The sequence below is a fragment of the Callithrix jacchus genome, chromosome 5 (assembly GCF_049354715.1).
Source record: "Callithrix jacchus isolate 240 chromosome 5, calJac240_pri, whole genome shotgun sequence".
NCBI classification, from domain to species: domain Eukaryota; kingdom Metazoa; phylum Chordata; class Mammalia; order Primates; family Cebidae; genus Callithrix; species Callithrix jacchus.
This window is the reverse complement of record NC_133506.1, coordinates 5,276,342-5,294,492: the sequence shown is the minus strand read 5'-3', so window position 1 is coordinate 5,294,492 and position 18,151 is coordinate 5,276,342. Positions and strand designations below refer to the sequence as shown.

The window sequence follows — 18,151 nt, the reverse complement described above, 5'->3', positions numbered from 1 at the left end:
AACTGTTGGATCCTGCCTAATAGTCTTAGTAATTTTTTGTGGGACATCATAGTTCTACCCTGAATGCTACATGCCTAGGGATAAGGAGTGTTCTCAGTCATCCATGCATCCTCCATAACCCTTCACTCAGAGCTGTGTACACAGCAAAGCCAACCAGTATAGCTAATATCAGGAAATATTTTTGTCTAATTGGATAGAAGATTCACATATGTACTCCGTTTTTCAGCTTACAAGAAGAACTGTGAAAGACCTGTCTGGAACTCTTCTAACTCTGCCCTTTTCCTCACCTGTTATCACATTGATAAAAACATGTGATCATAAACTCTCTTTGTTGGCAGTATAGGAATTCCCTTTTTGCAGATGAGGAATCTGAGATGCAGATTAGAACTCAGGTCTTTTGTTGGGAGATAGATCCAGACTAAGTAGGAGAATGGAAACAGAAATCTTATAACTGGCCAGGTGTGGGGGCTCATGCCTGTAATCCCAGCACTTTGGAAGGCTGAGGTCAGGAGTTTGAGACTAGCCTGGTCAACATGGTAAAATTCCATCTCCACTAACAGTACAAAAATTAGCCAGATGTGGTGGCATGCGCCTGTAATCTCAGCTACTTTGAGAGCCTGAGACAGGAGAATTGCTTGAACCCAGGAGATGGAGGTTGCAGTGAGCTGAGATTGCACCACCGCATTCAAGCCTAGGCAACAGAGTGAGACCCTATCTTAAAAGAAAAAAAATCTTATAACTGACTGGGTGTCCATTCTTCAGAAAAAGTAGGAGTTTCTACGAAGAAGGGTAATGGGTACTGTATTCCTGAGGCCTTAGCTGATGGTGAGGTCAGAAATGAATATAGCCACAAGCTGGAGATGTTTCAAGAACATGGCAGAGAGAGAGGTGAGAAAAGGGTTCAGGTTAACATCATAGATTCATTAGGCCTTGAAAATTAAGAAGGGTTTGAATGTATATAAATGAAGAAGGGCGACTCCAGTGAGACAACAGTATGGACAAAATATGGGAGCTGGAAAGTCCACAGTAGAAAGTAATGTGGATGATGACCAGATCATAGCATACCTAAGAGCAAGGCTGAGGTGACTGGAAGCCATGACTTTTTTTTGAGCAGGGAAGTGGCATTAGAACTATTAGTCTGGCAGTGTGGGTCTGATGGATTGGAGTAGGAGGGGTAGGGGAGATTAGTGAAACAGAGACCAGGGAAGAGACTCCTGTAACAGTCTGCCCTTGTAATGTCAATAAGTTTTAAGAAATATTCCAGTAGTGCCAGCAAGAGATAATGTGATCTTGAACCAAAAGGAAGTTGACATAGTAAGGAATAAAGAATACTTTGGGAGGCTGAGGTAGGTGGATCACCTGAGGTCGGGAGTTCAAGACCAGCCTGGCCAACATGGCGAAACCCCATTTCTACTGAAAATACAAAAAATCAGCCGGGTATGGTTGCAGGTGCCTGTTCCCAGCTACTCAGGAGGCTGAGGCAGCCTCCTCAAATGGCTTGAACCCAGGGTTGCGGGTGGGCAGAGGTTGTGATGAGCCGAGATCATGTCACTGCACTCGCCTGGGCGACAGAGCAAGACTCTGTCTCAAAAAAAAAAAAGAAGAACGGTTTGGATGTAGAGCTTTCAGAGGGGGGAAGAAAACAACCCACAAGGATTTGGCAATTGTGGGAATGGGGAAGTGAGAGAAAGAGGAGTTGAGAGCATGAATATTTGGAGTCCCTGGGAGGATGTTTATGCTGTTCTCTGAATCATGGAGGCAGGGAAATAGAAGATGAATTGAGTTTGTTGACTTGTTGTTTGGAGGTGTCTGCTTACCACCTGACTCCCTGGTGCCTTTGCCTTTGTCCTTTGATCCAGAGCTGCAGAGATCCTTTGGTTCCTTGTGTTTGCTGCTTTGTTCTAGGCCTGGAGCCTGCCCCCCACAATCCCTTCACTCATGACTTGGAGCAACTTTCACTCCCTCTGAAATAAAATAGTGCTTAGGCCAGTACCTAGTCTGTTTCCAACTGTGCAGTAAATGCCTATTAAATAGCCGTCGTTATTATCAGAGCTTTGAGATTACAGTAGTTAAGAGATTAGAGAAGCCTCTGGAACCACCTGGTTGAAGGACTCAGGAGTCATTCAACTTGTATTGAGTAAAAAGCCTGGACTGCAAGTATATGGAGAGGATGTCAGGCTTGGGTATGGATGGATGGGGGACTCTAAGCCATATAAACTAGAACAAGAGAACATGTTTTCTGCTTTCTTCTGCTTTTGAAAATTGTTAACATGTAATGTGAGGCTAAGAGGGCAAGCCCTGGAGTTGGACTTCTGGGTTCAAATCCCAGTTCCATTTTCTGTTAGCTGTGCAACGAACAAATTTACTTAATTGCTCTATGCCTCAGTTTCCCCATTAGTAAAATAACACACCAACCTTACAAGATTGTTGTAAAGATGAAATGAGTTAATACAAATAGAAGGTTTACATCAGTGCTGGTATATGCTACTATTTTTATTCCAGAGTCTGCTCTGTTTCACATTCCTGGGAATGAATAGATAGGGATTTCTCTACCATCCTCACCCAACAGAGGAGGGAGCTGAGCACAGAAACCTGAAATAAATTTCAGAGTGCTTGAAAGTTTTTCTCAGCTAGAATCCAGGTTATCTAAACCTGGAGGAGCCTGGGCCACAAGTGAGACAGACTTAGAGTTGTCCAGAAGACCTGATTCACTCGTAGTTCTACCATGTGACTTATTTTGATCTTGGGCAAGTAACCTAGTCTCTGAGCCTTAGTTTTCTCAAATGTAAAATACAGAACAAATTCCTTCTTGTGTCTCTAGTATGTACCTCATTCTCCTTATGACTATATTCTAGCTATATTACTAGCCTTCTTGTTCCTTAAACATACCAAGACTACAGGACCTTTGTACTTGCTATTCTCTCCCTAGAACACTCTTCCCTCGGATATTTTCATGTCTTACCGCCTCATGTCATTCAAATCTCTGTGGATGTCACCCTTTGAAGAGGCCTCTTCCTGACCATTTTGTCTAAAACAGACTTCACCTTGTTTATTTTTCTTTTCTTTACCTTTTTTTTTTTTTTTTGAGATGGAGTTGTGTTCTTATCTCCCAGGCTAGAGTGCAGTGGCGCCATTTCAGCTCACTGTAACCTCTGCCTCCTGGGTTCAAGCGATTCTTCTGCCTTAGCCTCCTGAGTAGCTGGAATTACAGGTGCCTGCTACCAAACCGGCTAATTTTTTGTTTTAGTAGAGATGGGATTTTACCACGTTGGCCAGGCTGGTCTCCAACTCCTGACCTCATGAGTCACTGGACCTGGCCTGCTTTATTTTTCTTTATGGCATTTAGCACTACTTGAAATCACATACCGTAAATAATCGACCTGTCTTTTGCTAGGATGCCAAATGTGTGAGAGCAGGAACTTTGAATGCCTACTGCCTGTTCTGAGCAGCATCCCTAATGGACTTCTCTCTCTGTTATAGGTCAGCCCTATTCCCAGACGCAGCTGGTGTTGACCCTGTAACTCAAAGGAGGAAACAACTGGCTAAGCTCAGCATTGTTACTGGTGAGTTAGGGTGCCTGGGAAAGCTCTGGGCAAGCTTGGGCCAAGATACAGGGTAACTAGTTTGGCAATTGTTTTTACCTTCAGTACAGATAATTTACAGATGATTACTCTCCTACTCCAATAATGGATGTTGCAAAGGTAACCTTCTGAACTGGGAGGCAGGTTGAGACTGCTCTCCTAGAGCTGCCAGAGGAATGTCTGGGATCATTTGCTGTAAATAAGGCAGAGCAGGCTTGCTTCCTTCTAGCTTCTGCTAGCTTCTTTCTGCTGAGGGGTATCCTGGGACCTGGCAGCTATACCTGTTCTCCCACAAGCTCTTTAACATGACCTCACAGCCCTTAGAGACTTTCTTAGCTTTAGTTTTTACTGTTATCTGCCAAGTTCATAGGTCAGCTCCAGGAAATCCTGTAGTTTCCTCAATTCTGCAAAATGTCGTATAAATAATGGTGAGAGTGGAGCGATAAGAGTAGGGCTGTATGAAGGGGATGTCAGGGGAAGCTTACAGATGGTGAGAAGGAAGGAAGATCAACACAATAGCACTTAGTATGTTATAGATCTCAATCTAGACAAAATCACTTTTTGTGTTTGTGGGGGTTTGGTTTTTATTTTTGATAGACAGGGTCTTACTATGTTGCCTGGGCTGGCCTCAAACTCCTAGGCTCATGTTACTCAAGTGATCCTCCTGCCTCAGCCTCCCAAGTAGCTGGGATTACAGGTGTACCACCATAACCTGCTCTAAAACCTCTTTTTATAGATGAGGAAATTGAGACTCAGGAACTGAAATAATTTGCCCAGGGTTCACACCTGGGAATCCATAAAGCTGATATTAGAACCCAGGTCAGTCTGACCATAAATACCATTGTTCTTCCTGACTTGGCAGGCTTTCCTTGGGCAGCTAATCTCTCTAATTCTGATTTTTCTTTTCTTTCTTTTTTTTTTTTTTTCTAATTCTGATTTTTCTTATAAAGTTCAAGAAGGCAGACTTAGGGATTCAGAAAGGAGATTCAGTTGAGGGGCTCAGCAGGGCAGGTAGGAGTTGGGGGTCCCTCTGAGCAAAGGTATTTATAGTGAGGGGGCTACCAGACTGAAAGATAGGAAGAACCTTCAAGCAGGCCTAGGCCCGGGCTAAAAGTGACCAGAAGAAGAATACATCTGTAACACGTGGGATCTCTTAAACACTTGGGCCGTCACAGGATAAGGACTTGAGTGCTGGCTTGAAGTTAAGAAACATGGGTTTTTATCTCTCTCTCAACATGTGCCCTGAACAGTCTTCATTTCCCTATTTGTAAAGTTGGAGTGCCTCCCTGTCTCCTCATGTCTCATATGTATATGCCAACCATGCAGGTATGTATAGAGAATCAGAAGAGAATTGCAAGTTGGAAAGCGTTGTGAATTGTAAAAGCAGCATGAATGAGACAAGAAAGCAAGGAGAAAGCATTTTAAGTGTCTATCTTAGCTTGTCTCATGTTGTTATAAAGGAGTACCTGAGGTTGGGTAATTTATAAAGAAAACAGGTTTGTCTCACAATTAGATGTCTGGAAAAGTTCAAGATTGGGTGTCTGCATCCAGTGAGGCTGCTTCTATTCTGGTGGAAAGGGAACTGAGGTGAGTAGAAATCAGTTGGTAAGAGAGGGGAGATACCAAGCTCTTAACAACCATCTCTTGCAGGAACAAAATGAGTGAGAATTCACTCACTTCCCCTACCCTTGCTTCAGGGACAGCATTAATCTATTCATGAGGGATCTGCCCCCAAAGATCCAAACACCTCCCATTAGGTCCCACCTTGAACATTGGGGACCTAATTTCAGCAAGCGGTTTGGAGGAGTCCAGCATTCAAAGTCTAATAGTATCTGTGGCATCTCAGGCCCCGACCTGTTTGCCACCCTGTTTCCCAAAAGTAAAAGGGAGGGTTTTCATTTGCAAATTTTCATTGTAAATCTATGTCCTCCTCTCCTTCTTTCTTTTGTGGGCCTTACCCATAGCTCAGTCTTTCCATAAGGAAAAGGATTCCAGGGCATAGATGACAAAGCCAGGTAGCACAGCCAGCCATGATTTGCAGTGTGTGGGCTGCAGAGGGTAAGTTTAACTGCACTCATGAACCCTGGCTGCAAGGCACTACTGGCATAGTGTACTACAGTAGTTTGCAAGAACCCATCCCAACAGGAGTCGGCACCTTGTTCCCTGCTGTCATCTCTTGAAGGCTATTCTTCTTTTGGCCCTAGGTCCCCTGCCTGCCCCTGCTTACTGCTAGTGAAAAAGGCTCTTGTGCTGTAGCCTTATATTTTATGGAGGCCATGGTCACTCCAGTTTTTTTGCCATCTTGCTCTCCCGCTTCACCAACGATGGAGACCATTCTCTTTGTACTGTGTTTTAACAATGGACATTCTGTTCTTCTCTCTGCCTGATTGCAAAGAGGGTTTTGGCTCCTACCTCCCTTCTAGTCTGAATTTCCAGGCTCTTGCTGCCACTTCTTTTTGCCTTGTTAATCTAAATTTCTACAGCTTCTGGCCTTTCCTTGGCCTGGGTGCCAAGCTTGGATCTTACACTTCCTATAACAACTGCCCTGTGAAAAAGCTCCACTAAACTTAAAATATGGCTGGACGTGGTGGCTCATGCCTGTAATCTCAGCACTTTGGGAGGGTGAGGCAGGCGGATCATGAGGTCAGGAGATCAAGACCATACTGGCTAACATGGTGAAACTGCATCTCTACTAAAAATACAAAAATAGTTAGCCGGGTGTGGTGGCACACACCTGTAGTCCCAGCTACTCCGAGGCTGAGGCAGGAGAATTGCTTGGGAGGCAGAGCTTGCAGTGAGCCAAGATTGTACTGTTGCACTCCAGCCTGGGCGACAGACTAAGACTCTGTATCAAAAAAAAAAAAAAACCAACCAAAAAAAAACACAACAAATATGAATGATTCCATGTAAATAAGTGTATTGTATATACATTTATATATGATAAGCTGCACATATAATAGCTTATTTACCTAACAGCCTCATTTTTCCAGAGTCCAACTGAAAAACAAGGGGGAAGTAAAGCATTGTCATCCCGAAGTATTTGCACAGTGCTAATTTATTATTTTTACATGTCATAACAAGTTCAGCATTTGGTTTCTAACCCCCCCCGCCCCCACCCCCCCAAGATTAAAATCAGCATATCAAAAAGGGGAAGAGCTGCTTTATTAATAGCAGTTAGGGGCAAGAGCTTAAAGCTGACTGTAAGGGGAGGAGTGAAGGAAGAATGATAAGAAATGTTAAAACAGTCTGGAGGCCACTTAATTTAGGAGCAACACCTCTACAAACATCTATGTTCCTCAGTAAGGTGAGGGTGTGGTTAGGTTATTTCTATGGTGGTTCTGAGTTCTCTTGAAGGCCAGAGTTATCAGAAAATGTTAAATTAATTATTTATAGTGTCTATTATATATTATCAGGCACTATGCTGAGTGTTCTACATAAATATATTTCATTTTCATAGCAACTTGGGAAGTAGGTGGTGATGTTCTTATTTTATAAATTACTTGAAACTTAGAGTTGGACATGTAGGCAGTGATCAGAAGAGCTAAGCTTAGAATTCAGAAAACTCTGGCTCCAGAAAACCAAGATTTTCTATTATTCCTACATTGGTTCTTTCCCAAGCACCTAAAACTCTGGTCCTTCACAGCCTCTTGAGCTAGTAGTCCCCCACTCTTCGTTTTGATTCATTCTTCTAAATACATTTTTCTTTTTGAAAATATACATTTATTTTTTCAGTAAGTATTGGAGTATCATATACTAGGCACAGTTTCAGGTGTTTGAGGTATAGCAGTGAATAAAATAGTTTTCTTTCTGTAGTTTACATTCTAGTAGAGGAAAGCAGATAAACGAATAAATCTGAAGAAAAATAAAGCAGGTTAAGGGAGTAGGGAGACACTGGATTATTAAACAAGGCCTCTCAGAAAATTAAATGTGTGCAGAAATACGCAAGAACTGAAGTAGTGAGTTATATATATCTTTTGGGGAATAACATTCTAGGCATAGAGTTCAGTAAGTTCAGAGGTTCTGAAAAAAGAGTGTTCTTACTGTGTTTGAGGAACAAAAGGAGGCCAGGGTGGCTACAGATGAAGTAAGCAAGGGGGAGATTGGAATATAAAGAAGTCACAAGGATAGACAGAAACCAGATCACGTAGATCTTTATTCTGAGTGAAACAGGAAGACATTGGAGAGTTCTGAATAGAGGAATGACATAATCTGACACCCATTAAAAAAAAAAATTCCTCATTTAATTGCACCAGCTGGGACCTCTAGTACAATGTTGAATAGAATTGTTAAGAGCAGACAGCCTTCCTTACCTTGTTCACAATTTTAGGAGGAAAGTATTCTGTCTTTCACCATTGTGTGTTCGGGCTAAGGAAGTTCCCTTTTATTCCTAGTTTATTGAGAGGTTTCATTACGGATGGGTGTTTGATTTTGTTGATTTTATGGTTTTTGTTCTTTATTCTGTAATGATATTACATTAATTGGTTTTCAGATATAAAATCAACTTTGCATTCCTAGAATAAATCCCACATGGTTATAGTGTATAATCCATTTTATAGGGAGTTAGATTTGATTTGCTGGGGAATATTGTTCTGTAGTTTTCTTGTGTCTTTATCTGCTTTTGGCATTAGGGTGGCCTCATGGAATGAATTGATGTGTTCCCTCCTCCTCTGTTTTCTGAAATAGTTATTAAAGGATTGGCATTATTTCTTCTTTGATAGAACTCATCAGTGAAGAAGCCACATGGGCCTGGGCTTGTCTTTGTTGGAAGAGTTTAAAATTACTAATTTGGCTGAGCATGGTGGCTCATGCCAGTAATCCCAGCACTTTGGGAGGCTGAGGAGGGTGGATCACCTGAGGTCAGGAGTTCCAGACCAGCCTGGCCAATATGGTGAAACCCCGTCTCTACCTAAAAAAAAAAAAAAAATTAGCTGGGCTTGGTGGCAGGTGCCTATAGTCACAACTACTTGGGAGGCTGAGGCAGGAGAATCACTTCACCCTGGGAGGAAGAGGTTGCAATGAGCCATGAGCCGAGATTGTGCCGCTGCACTAGCCTGAGTGACAAAAGCGAGACTCTGTCTCCAAAAAAAAAAAAAAAAAAAAAGCAGTAATTCAGATGTCTTACTTGTTAAGTCTACTTAGACTTTCTATTTCATTTTGAGTCACTTTTGATAATTTGTGCCTTTTTAGGAATGTTTCCATTTCACCCAAGTTGTCTTAATTTGTTGGTAATTTGTATCTTTTTTCTTGGTCAGTCTAGATAAAGGTTTGTTCATTTTGCTGTTTTCAAAGAACCACTTTTGATTTTATTGTTATTCTTTTCCATTGATTTTTTTTTTACATGTGTTTTTATTATTTTCTAATTTCTGGTGCTTTGGGTATAGTTTTCTCTTCCTTTTCTAGTTTCTTAAGGCTTAGTTTATTGATTTTTGAGGCACAGTACACCCCAAACCAAACATTTCTTCAGGCTTGACTATACCAGTGGACTATCAGTTTGCTCCTTCTGATATAGTAGCCTCTGGAGAAGTATCAAACTTTAGAGGGGGCCTGATTCAGAAACAATAGGAAAGGCAGCAACCTACAGTATATTATGTGTTACCAGCAGAGAAAGTGCTAGGGCTAGACCCATAGCACTGCGCAGCCTGGCTCAAATCAGCACTGGGCAGGCAGTGAGTGAGGCAGCTGAGCTTCGAGTAAGTCATAATGGCGGGGGGTGGGGGGGTGGGGGGGGGTGGGGGGTGGCAGGAAGTGAGGTGACACATGGCAATCCAGGGTCCCCCAGGCTTTGAGGAAGGTTGCCTGATACAGAACTAGAAAAGAAAGCTGCCCACCTTGTGGACTTCAGAGGCTTCACAGTGGCTTTTGGGGGATCTTTCTGAATACCTCTTTTGCCTGTTACAACTGAAATTCTAAACAGAGATTTGATTGCAGTAAATAAGGCTTACAGTGCAGCTGCCATAGGTAACATTGAAGTGGGAGGGCCTCTGAGCAATGCCTGGGCTTGCTGGGGACTTGGTGGTCTTTAGTTTTCTCATTTCTAAACAAGAAATAATAGTTTCTACCCAGCTTACTGTGTAAAGCACATTTCAGATAAGTGCTATATAAAACCATTAGATAGTGTACAAATGTATAAGACTATTAATGTTAGTAATTATAGTGATAGGTACCTGGGACAGAGTCTGAGAAGGTCTAGGAGCAGTAGCAGTGCATCATCATCCTTCAAGGTATGGGGATGAATGTTTGACCAAGGTGGACCTGGTATCTTAGAAAGGGCAGGATACTTATTGTCTGCCAGTGTAATCAGATGGCTCCTAGAGAATGCTATAGTGGAGCAGGGATCTGAGGGGGAGGCTGCCAGAGAAATTCATGTAAGAAGCAGCTGTTCCTATTCACTCTCCACCCAAGGATTTTGGCCATATTTTATTACTTTGGTTTCCAGAAACAGCTGACTTGCTTAAGGATTGCTGTCATAGCAAAGCAATAATGTCCAGCTTGCTTGGGGGAAAAGGAATAGCATGCAAAGGGCTTTGGGCTCTACATGGTCCTGGGTTCCTCTGCTTCCTTCCCCAGTTTTCATTAAAATTAAAGAGAATGTTTTGTCCCTTTGGAGCAGCAGGCCAGAGCAAAAAGAACAGCCAAATAGGAGAGGGACCTATAGGTTAGAGCGCGGTTCTAGGAATTTTGTCTGTGTCAGTAAGACAGGGTCCTGAGCCCAAGAACATAGCCAAGAGAACAAAATCTAAGCTGGAAAACAACAGCTGAGGAAACCAAGGTCTGTGAGCAATAGTGGTGCTAGAACCTTGAGATAAGTAAGAGATGAATAAAGGGAACTTACTTAATGGGACAGTTGGGGGAGGTGCTCACAACCTACTTTACAAAATACCCTATTAACACAAAGCAGAAATTGCTTCTTTGGAATTATCTGCCATTGTATTATTTGAGTCACCACTGTCCATCCTCCCCTCATTGCCACCTCCCATAACCCCAATTAAGATAAACTGTCAAGAGTCAACATTTCTGAGTACACAGGGCAAGAGGTAAAAGATATCTGTGGTGTTATAACTGGTCTTTCGGAATATTAATTAGTTGCATCTTTCCCACTGTTGTGTGTATTCTTTAATACCAAGGTTTGGGTCCTTGATCTGGCATTTATTTTCTGTGTGACTAACTTATCTGAACAATAGTTTCCTCATCTACAAAATGGGAATAATGCCCACTTTATATGGTGATTGTGTTACTAGTAGGAGATGATGAAGAAAATACATGGCCTGGCTTGGTATTCAACCACTAGTGATTGGAGTAAATTCTGATACCTTGCGTTGAGTGTAAGCTTGAAGTAGGAGAATGTGGCAACCCAGGCTCTTAACCCTGTTCTACTGACTCAAACCTCGGAAAACATTTTATCCCTGGGCCCCTTTTCCCCAATTCTACAACAAGGGAATGAGGTAGAAAGTTGATCCATAATTGCTGATGTTTCTTCCTGTTCTGTCTCCCAAGGCACATTGGTCTGTGGTCCGAAGGGATCAAAGACTCAACAAGGACTTAAAAGAAGTCTCAACTTCAGTCCTGTTTAAGGCTGCAGCAGGAACAGTTGAAAACAAAGAGCCATTATCTACAGTGAGGTATTAGAAGTGGCTGGGAGTCTGCTGCAGGGGCAGTGACCTGCCTGTCACCCAGCATTTGGAAAATAAATGTCAAAAAGAAGATCGTAATGGCCTAGAAGGTTGGAAACTGAGTAACCAAGTGTGAGAGAGGGACCAGGAGGCATAGGACCCAGATTGTGCTCCATCACCCACTCACTGGGTGTTCCCAGTCAAGCTATTTCTCTTTGTATCCTCCATATCTCCATGTGTAGAAATGAGGCAGTGTATTCTCCAAGGGCCTCTTCAGGGCTAACTTCCTAAAATTTCCTTGGCCCCTTTTTTTATGGCTCTTGTGTTTTTACTCTAGTTTTGCCTTTGGTACTGAGGATTTCATTTATGAGAAGGCTTTTTAAACAGCCAGGCTTAGTCTAGCCCTAGAGTATTTAGAATGCTCTTGAAACTACAATTTCAGGCTATTCAGTTTTTGTCTAGAAATGCCTTGGTTCACCTTAGCCTACTCCCTCATTTAACATTGAGATATAATGCGACAGAGAAGAAAGACTACACCCGACCCTAATTCCAGTTCCTGCCAGTACTAGCTTAATCTTTCTGAACCATATCATCATCATTTAAAAGTGCAATAATGATAATAGATTCAGCACACAGAATTATTTAGAAGAGGAAAGAAAAAACTGAGGCCCAAGAGGTGAAGTCACCTGTTTAGGTTCACACCAGAACCCAGATCTCTTGTGTCTCATTCCAGAGTTTTTTTTTCTCCTCTAGAGCCAAGGTCAGTTGTGCCCATATGGATATGGTAGCAAAGAATGGAATTGAAAGCATGTCAGCTTTCTTAATGTCTCCACCAACAGCCCTCTCAATTCCCGGTGGTGTATGTCAATAACATAGCCCGTACTTGTTTTAGAAACAAGCGCTCCATAAGCTCTCCTGTTTGATTTGCTTTGGCTGGTACAGGATCCAGATGCTCTTAGAATAGCACAACAGACTCTCCAAATCAGCCCATTCCCATTCTGAGCCACTCACAGCTCTGATCTGCTGCTGGCTGGGGTTCATCCCCAAGTCTTCCCTACCTATCATGTGAATCACATTCAGTTTTTTTGCTAGTTTGCCCTTTCCCTCTTGAGAAGAAGTAACATTTATTGTGCGCATACTGTGTGCCAGGTATTGTGACAGGTACTTTAAATAGATTATCTCCCTTAATCTTTATAGCTCATTAAGCTATTAATAGCTCCAAAGGGGAAAGCTGAGGCTCAGTGAAGTGAATGAATTTACTGAAGCCACATATCTAGTCTCTGAAAGAGCTAGAGTTTGAACTGAGTCCTAACCCCATCGACTAAGCTGTAACTAAGCTCTTTCCTGAGTATTGTACTGCCTCTGTGGCCTCTGGCCACGGCCCTTCCAGGAGGGTAGAGTGTTTGGGAGAACCCAAGAAGAGGCATTTGGTGGCCTGAGCATAATAGGAGTGTCTTCTGTGCCTTCTGCTCTGCTGTTCCTCAGACCAACTTCTCCAGAACTCAGGTATAGAGCCCAGAGTTCTATGCACTAAATAAGAGGCCATGTTTCCTTCATGATCATGGAACAGAGTCCCTAGTAACAAGTATACTTGTCCTTTTCAAAGTTAAATGGAGAGAGTATTTCAAGCAATAACCCCTATTTGTATGCCCAACTCTGAAGTACAGGGAAGGAAAGAGAAAGGATCTGTACTCCTCAACCATGTTGAGTCTCCTCCAGGGACTTGGCAGGAGAGGAGACATGTACACACATAAGATTTTAGGAATAAGATTGTTCTGATAGGTTCTCAAATCTGTACTCAACAGTTTGCAAAGCAGTTTACCTTCAGAAACTGTACTGTGAAGAAACTGAAGGAATCTGCCTTTATGTGGCAGAGCCAGGGGCTAGCGTTCAAATCTTTAGTCTTAATCTCAGTGAGTTTAAGTCTTCTGAGATGGTTTGCTCCCTGGCCTTGGGCCTACCTAGTCTCCAGTTGCAAAAGGAGCAGGTCTTCAGTCTCTGTCCCTTTCTGAGCCTTCCTCTGCCCTCTAGTTCCCCTCCTCACTCATTCATACTCAGTTGCTAGGGACTTGTTTCCACCCCTTCTAGGGTGTTATTTTTAGGCACAGGGTGATAGAAGATATTTTTGTTTCTGTATTTTCCCCAGGATCAATTGCCATAAAACTGTGGAACTTTAGGATATCAGAGTGGGAAGGGACTTTGACAATCATCAAGTTTACATAGTAACCCCTTTTTTAAACATAACATCCAAAACTGAGCTGCTGGCCCGGTGCAGTGGCTCATGTCTGTAATCCTGGCACTTTGGGAGGCCGAGGCAGGTGGATCATTTGAGGTAAGGAGTTCCAGACCAGCCTGGCCAACATGGCGAAACCCTGTTTCACCTAAAATACAAAAATTAGCTGGGCATGGTGGCACACGCCTGTAATCCCAGCTATTCAGGAAGCTGAAGTGGGAGGATCGCTTGAGCCCAGAGGGGCAGAGGTTGCAGTGAGGCAAGATCAAGCCACTGCAATCCAGCCTGGGCAACAGAGCGAGACACACATCTCAAAAAAAAAAAAAAAAAACAACCAACCAAACAGTGCTGTTTTGGTTGAAGCAGCAGTAAGAGGCCTAATAGCTCAGCCTCCTCACTACCCTTATCAAACAAAGACAATCCCTGAGGCACCTGCCTTAAACCTCCAAGGTTTCCAGGATCACCATTTGTAAAAGGACACTGACCTGAACCAACTTTCCCATTTTGTCATTGTTAAGTTGAAGCCCAGCAAAGGAGAGTAATGTGCCAAGGTCATAGAGTGAATTAGTGGCAGGTACCCTGATTCTCTGCCTGGTGTGCCTTTTAGTACCCTGAGCTTTATGTTATTATGTCATTTTGTTAAGTGATCACTTCTAACACTTCACTGGCATCCTGTTCCTGGGTGTCAAGCTTCTCTTGCCTCATGACATCTGGTTCCTGTGAGGTAGGCAGGCTTGTGAATGTATGTGCCTCTGTCAGGGCATAATTCTCATACATAGAGCAAGCATGTGTCAAGTTTTGTTTAACTGATTAATGTGGAAACCAGCAAAAAGAGAATAACTGAGAAACTGGATTTAGGTTATTAATGAAAGAAGGATTGCTGAAATAAGATTGTTTCGATTAGTCTCCTAACGAAAATATAAACTTTAGAATTGTTTTGTCTTTATATAAAAGGTGTTCTGCCTTAGTTTTTTACACACTAACTTGTAACTGCAGAGTTTTAAAACATTTTGGCCCTAATCATTTGTGAAGAATAACAAAATTCCATTTCCTAAGAGTGTCAGATGACTCAATGCATGATAAACAATGTGTCTAACATGACTTTAAGTGGTCACACAATCATCTTTTTGCCTTCCAAATTTCGGATTATTTTCCTTAATATACAGCCACTAAAAGTGACGAGAACCTCCTGTGTTAAAGCCAGCTAGAGCCATCCCAACCCAGGAAGGCAGCTTTCTGCTCAGGGAACAGACCTGACCTCTTTACTAAGGTTTCTGCAGTCAGCAGCCATCAGCAAGATCTCAAGCTCGCTCTCCTTGCAGCCCTGCTCAGAGGGCTGGGATTTGATGTTTACTAATCCTAGACTTGCTTCTTTTTCTTCCTGTGGTCAAGAAGGCCCTTTTCTGCTTGCAGTCACCCTCAGGACCATTTTGGATGCAAAGAGGTTACAGAGTTCCACTTGGAGGAGGTTTATGTACAGAGCCAGTTCTACTCAGAGTAGGCAGCTGCTTTCATTATGTGGTTTTGTCTCCGAATGTATTTTGTCCATCTTTCTATCCCCACTGCTGCCACCCAAGGCCAGATCTTAATAATCTGTCATTGACAATGTTTTAATTATCAACTCACTTGCTTCTCCGTGTCCAGTCTTTACCCTGAGATATAACCTTTTCTCTCTCCATAGGTTTAAAATGCAGATCTTATTCCTATGACTTCCTTTGTCATGAAACCTCTAAAATCTAGGATTAGTAAACATCAAATCTAATCTTCTTAGCATATTTGCAGAGACCGCTCTCCCTTTTCTTGCCAGTCCTTTCTCCAACCCCCTCCTCATACTCTGTTCCATGGGGTTTCATACTAGTGGGCAGGAATATTAGAGAAACCATCTTTGGGACAGTATGAAGGTTAGGAAACATTCTTCGTTGTGGGGCCATATTAAGACTCAATTTGCTAAACATTTGTGCCAGGCACAGAATAGGTCTTAGGAATAAGGAGGAGCCAAACACATGGTTAAGGCTTTTGGAGCCTATAGTTGATTAAGAAGGACAGGAAGATAAGTAGGCTATAGTGATAATCACTCTGAATGGAAACATGTAGAGTGCTTTAGGAGCTTGGAGGGGACCACTATCTGAGAGATGAAGGAATACCTCCCAGAAGAGATAATATTTGAGTTGGACTTCAAAGATGAGGCATTTGGTAATTGTGAAGGGGAGGTGTAACTTACTTCCAAGCAGAGAGACCAGTGAGGACAAAGGCACAGAAGCTTACGTATGTGTTTCAGAGAAGGGAAAAGAGTCTAGGGTAGCCAGAGTATAAGAGTTCAGGAATAGGACTGTGGTTAGGGTTATAAAGTTACCAAAGTAAGTTGGAGCCTAATATTGGAGGCTATTGTGTATGTACTATGTTTCACACATAGCATACAATAATAATTCATGAATTAGATGATATGTATTTGTCTGTTTGTGCAAGTATGTAACTGTGTTAGTATGTGTGTTACATTTGAAGAACCATTGAGGCCAAGCAAATATCAAAAATTGGAGCGAGAAAGACAGATTGTACCTAAGCTTACCTAGGCTTGGAACTCCTGAGATGTTCCCCAGTCCCACAAGGCCGTAAGGTAGTCATAGAATGCCAGCATTGGAAGGGACCTTAGGGACAGAGTTTATACTTACAAACATTCAGTTATACATTTAATAGATGCCTGATATTGCTCATAGAGCTGGGATACAGTAGTGAACAAAACAAGGACTGCCTTCATGGAACTATCTTACCTGTCTGTCTGTCTGTCTGTCTGTCTGTCTGTCTTTCTGTAATCTATCTGTTTGGAATGGTCTCGCATGATCGTGGCTCACTGCAGCCTTGACCTTCTGAGCTTAAGCGATCCTCCCACCTCAGCCTCCCGAGTAGTTGGGACTACAGGCATGCACCATCATACCTGGCTAATTAAAAAAATTTTTTTTTGCAGAGACAGGATCTCCCTACATTGTCTAGGATGGTCTCTTGGGCTTAAGCGATCCTCCTGCCCCCGAGGCCTCCCAAAGTGTTGGGATTGTTGGTGTGAGCCACCGTGCCCAGCTATGGACTTGTTTTAATGGGGGAGACCCCCCCAAAAAAATGAGTAAATCAATTAATGTAATTCTGTATGCATTCTGAAGAAAGATAAGCAGGGGTAAAGTGTTAAAAAGTGGCTAGGGGAGGCCTCGAAGATCATTACCACCTGAGAGAGGAGCAGGTGAAAAGGCCCTGATGCAAGAGCATGTTTGTAGAATAATTAGAAGGCAGCCATTGTGGCTGGAGCAGCAGCAGTGAAGAGGAAAGAGGCAGGAGATAAGGTTGGAGAGTGGGCAGCTGAGGCCAGAACATAGGGCCCCCAGGTCCATTGGGCTGATGAGAAAATGAGGCTGGCATGTAGACAGGATCACACAGCAAGTTAAGAGCCAGGCCAGGATTGGTACCGTTCTGGTTTAGCCTCCCTTTCTTTGCTCCCTGTCATCTTCTGTCTTTTGCCCAAGATTAACTTGAATCCCATTTAATACCTTCATTTTCATCTCCCTTGTGCAGCTGTCTCCCATTTCTCAGACCTACATTTGCTCACATGACTTGGTAATAGAATGACTTCTGGAAGGTCATAGCTAGAGTGGTCCTTGGACATCTTTTAGTTCAGTCCCTGGTATTAGAAACCCAGAGAGGGAAATTGACTTCCCTAAGGCTACTTACCTAGTTAGGAGTAGAACTTGATTTCCTTTCTGCAGTTCTCTTGCTGTCTGGTTTCTGGCTCTTCATTTTCTGTATGACTTTCCCCTTTTCTTAGAGTTTCCAGCAGAAGGGAATCAAGTTGTGAACCACATAATTGACAGTAGCTGCTAGTAGCATTCCAGGACCCTGTGCCAGCTGCCCTCACTTTAGCTTTTTATTTGGTCTTTGCTGTGTGAATCTGCTGTTTGATTCAGGCCAGTGTCTTTAAACTGCTACCCTCTGCAAAGACATGTTGCTAACTCCTCATCTTTGCTCATGCTATTCCTACACCTGAACTGACAGCCTGTTCTTAACCACTGGTCTATATCCAGGAGGCTTGTCTTTGAAGCCCAGCCCAAGTCTTACCTCCGAAGAAGCAATGTGGGAAGAGGATAAAGTTTGGAGTTGGCTGTAGTTGGGTTTGAATCCCAGCTTTGACACATGCTCGGACCAAAGAAATCTTAGACAAGTAACTTGACTTCTGAGAGTACCTTTGCTGTTTGTAAATGAGAGTATTAATACCTGCTTCGTGGGGTCATTGGAAGGATTATTTAAAGTATTGTATGAGTACACACTTTCAGCATTGGGTAAAGAGAAACTCTAACTCCTCCAAGGTGCCTTTTCTGAACGCCCTTTCCCTTTTGCCTAATACCTAATAGGTAACATTTTTGGGGAGGGTTTCTGTGTGACAGGCACTGTGCTAAGTGTCCAGTGCTTTCAAAAGGCACTTAACATTGCAAGTGAATTCATAGTTGTCTCAAAATAAAAAGTTAATTTTTTAAAAGCACTGATCTCACTTTTTATATATTTGTGTTATTCTTGTTGTATGTAGATAGGGGCCAGGTTAGGGTTCAGTATATACCTGTGTTCTAGTTGTTGCTCTGTGATTTTCTAGCTATGTGAACTTGGACAAGCCACTTGACCTGCACTCTTAATGTGTTTTTCCCCCCAGAGCCCTAAAATTCAACACTAGTTACATTTGGAAACCTGACTTG

General features: G+C 42.7%; 1 protein-coding gene across 10 annotated transcripts in view; it reads left to right on the top strand.

Moving 5' to 3' along the window:
* RALY (RALY heterogeneous nuclear ribonucleoprotein) overlaps positions 1-18,151 on the top strand; it is an 82,848-nt gene that overhangs the window by 32,323 nt on the left and 32,374 nt on the right. For 4 of the 10 annotated variants that reach the window (XR_013535032.1, XR_013535029.1, XM_078371087.1 and 1 more), the window contains exon 1: positions 3,481-3,563. The exons of 4 other annotated variants lie outside the window; for them this stretch is intronic. The gene's annotated coding sequence lies outside the window, so the exon portion shown is untranslated. Of the gene's footprint in view, positions 1-3,479; positions 11,201-18,151 lie in introns of those variants that run through there. 2 more of the 10 variants (XR_013535031.1, XR_013535030.1) reach the window with 2 other exon arrangements.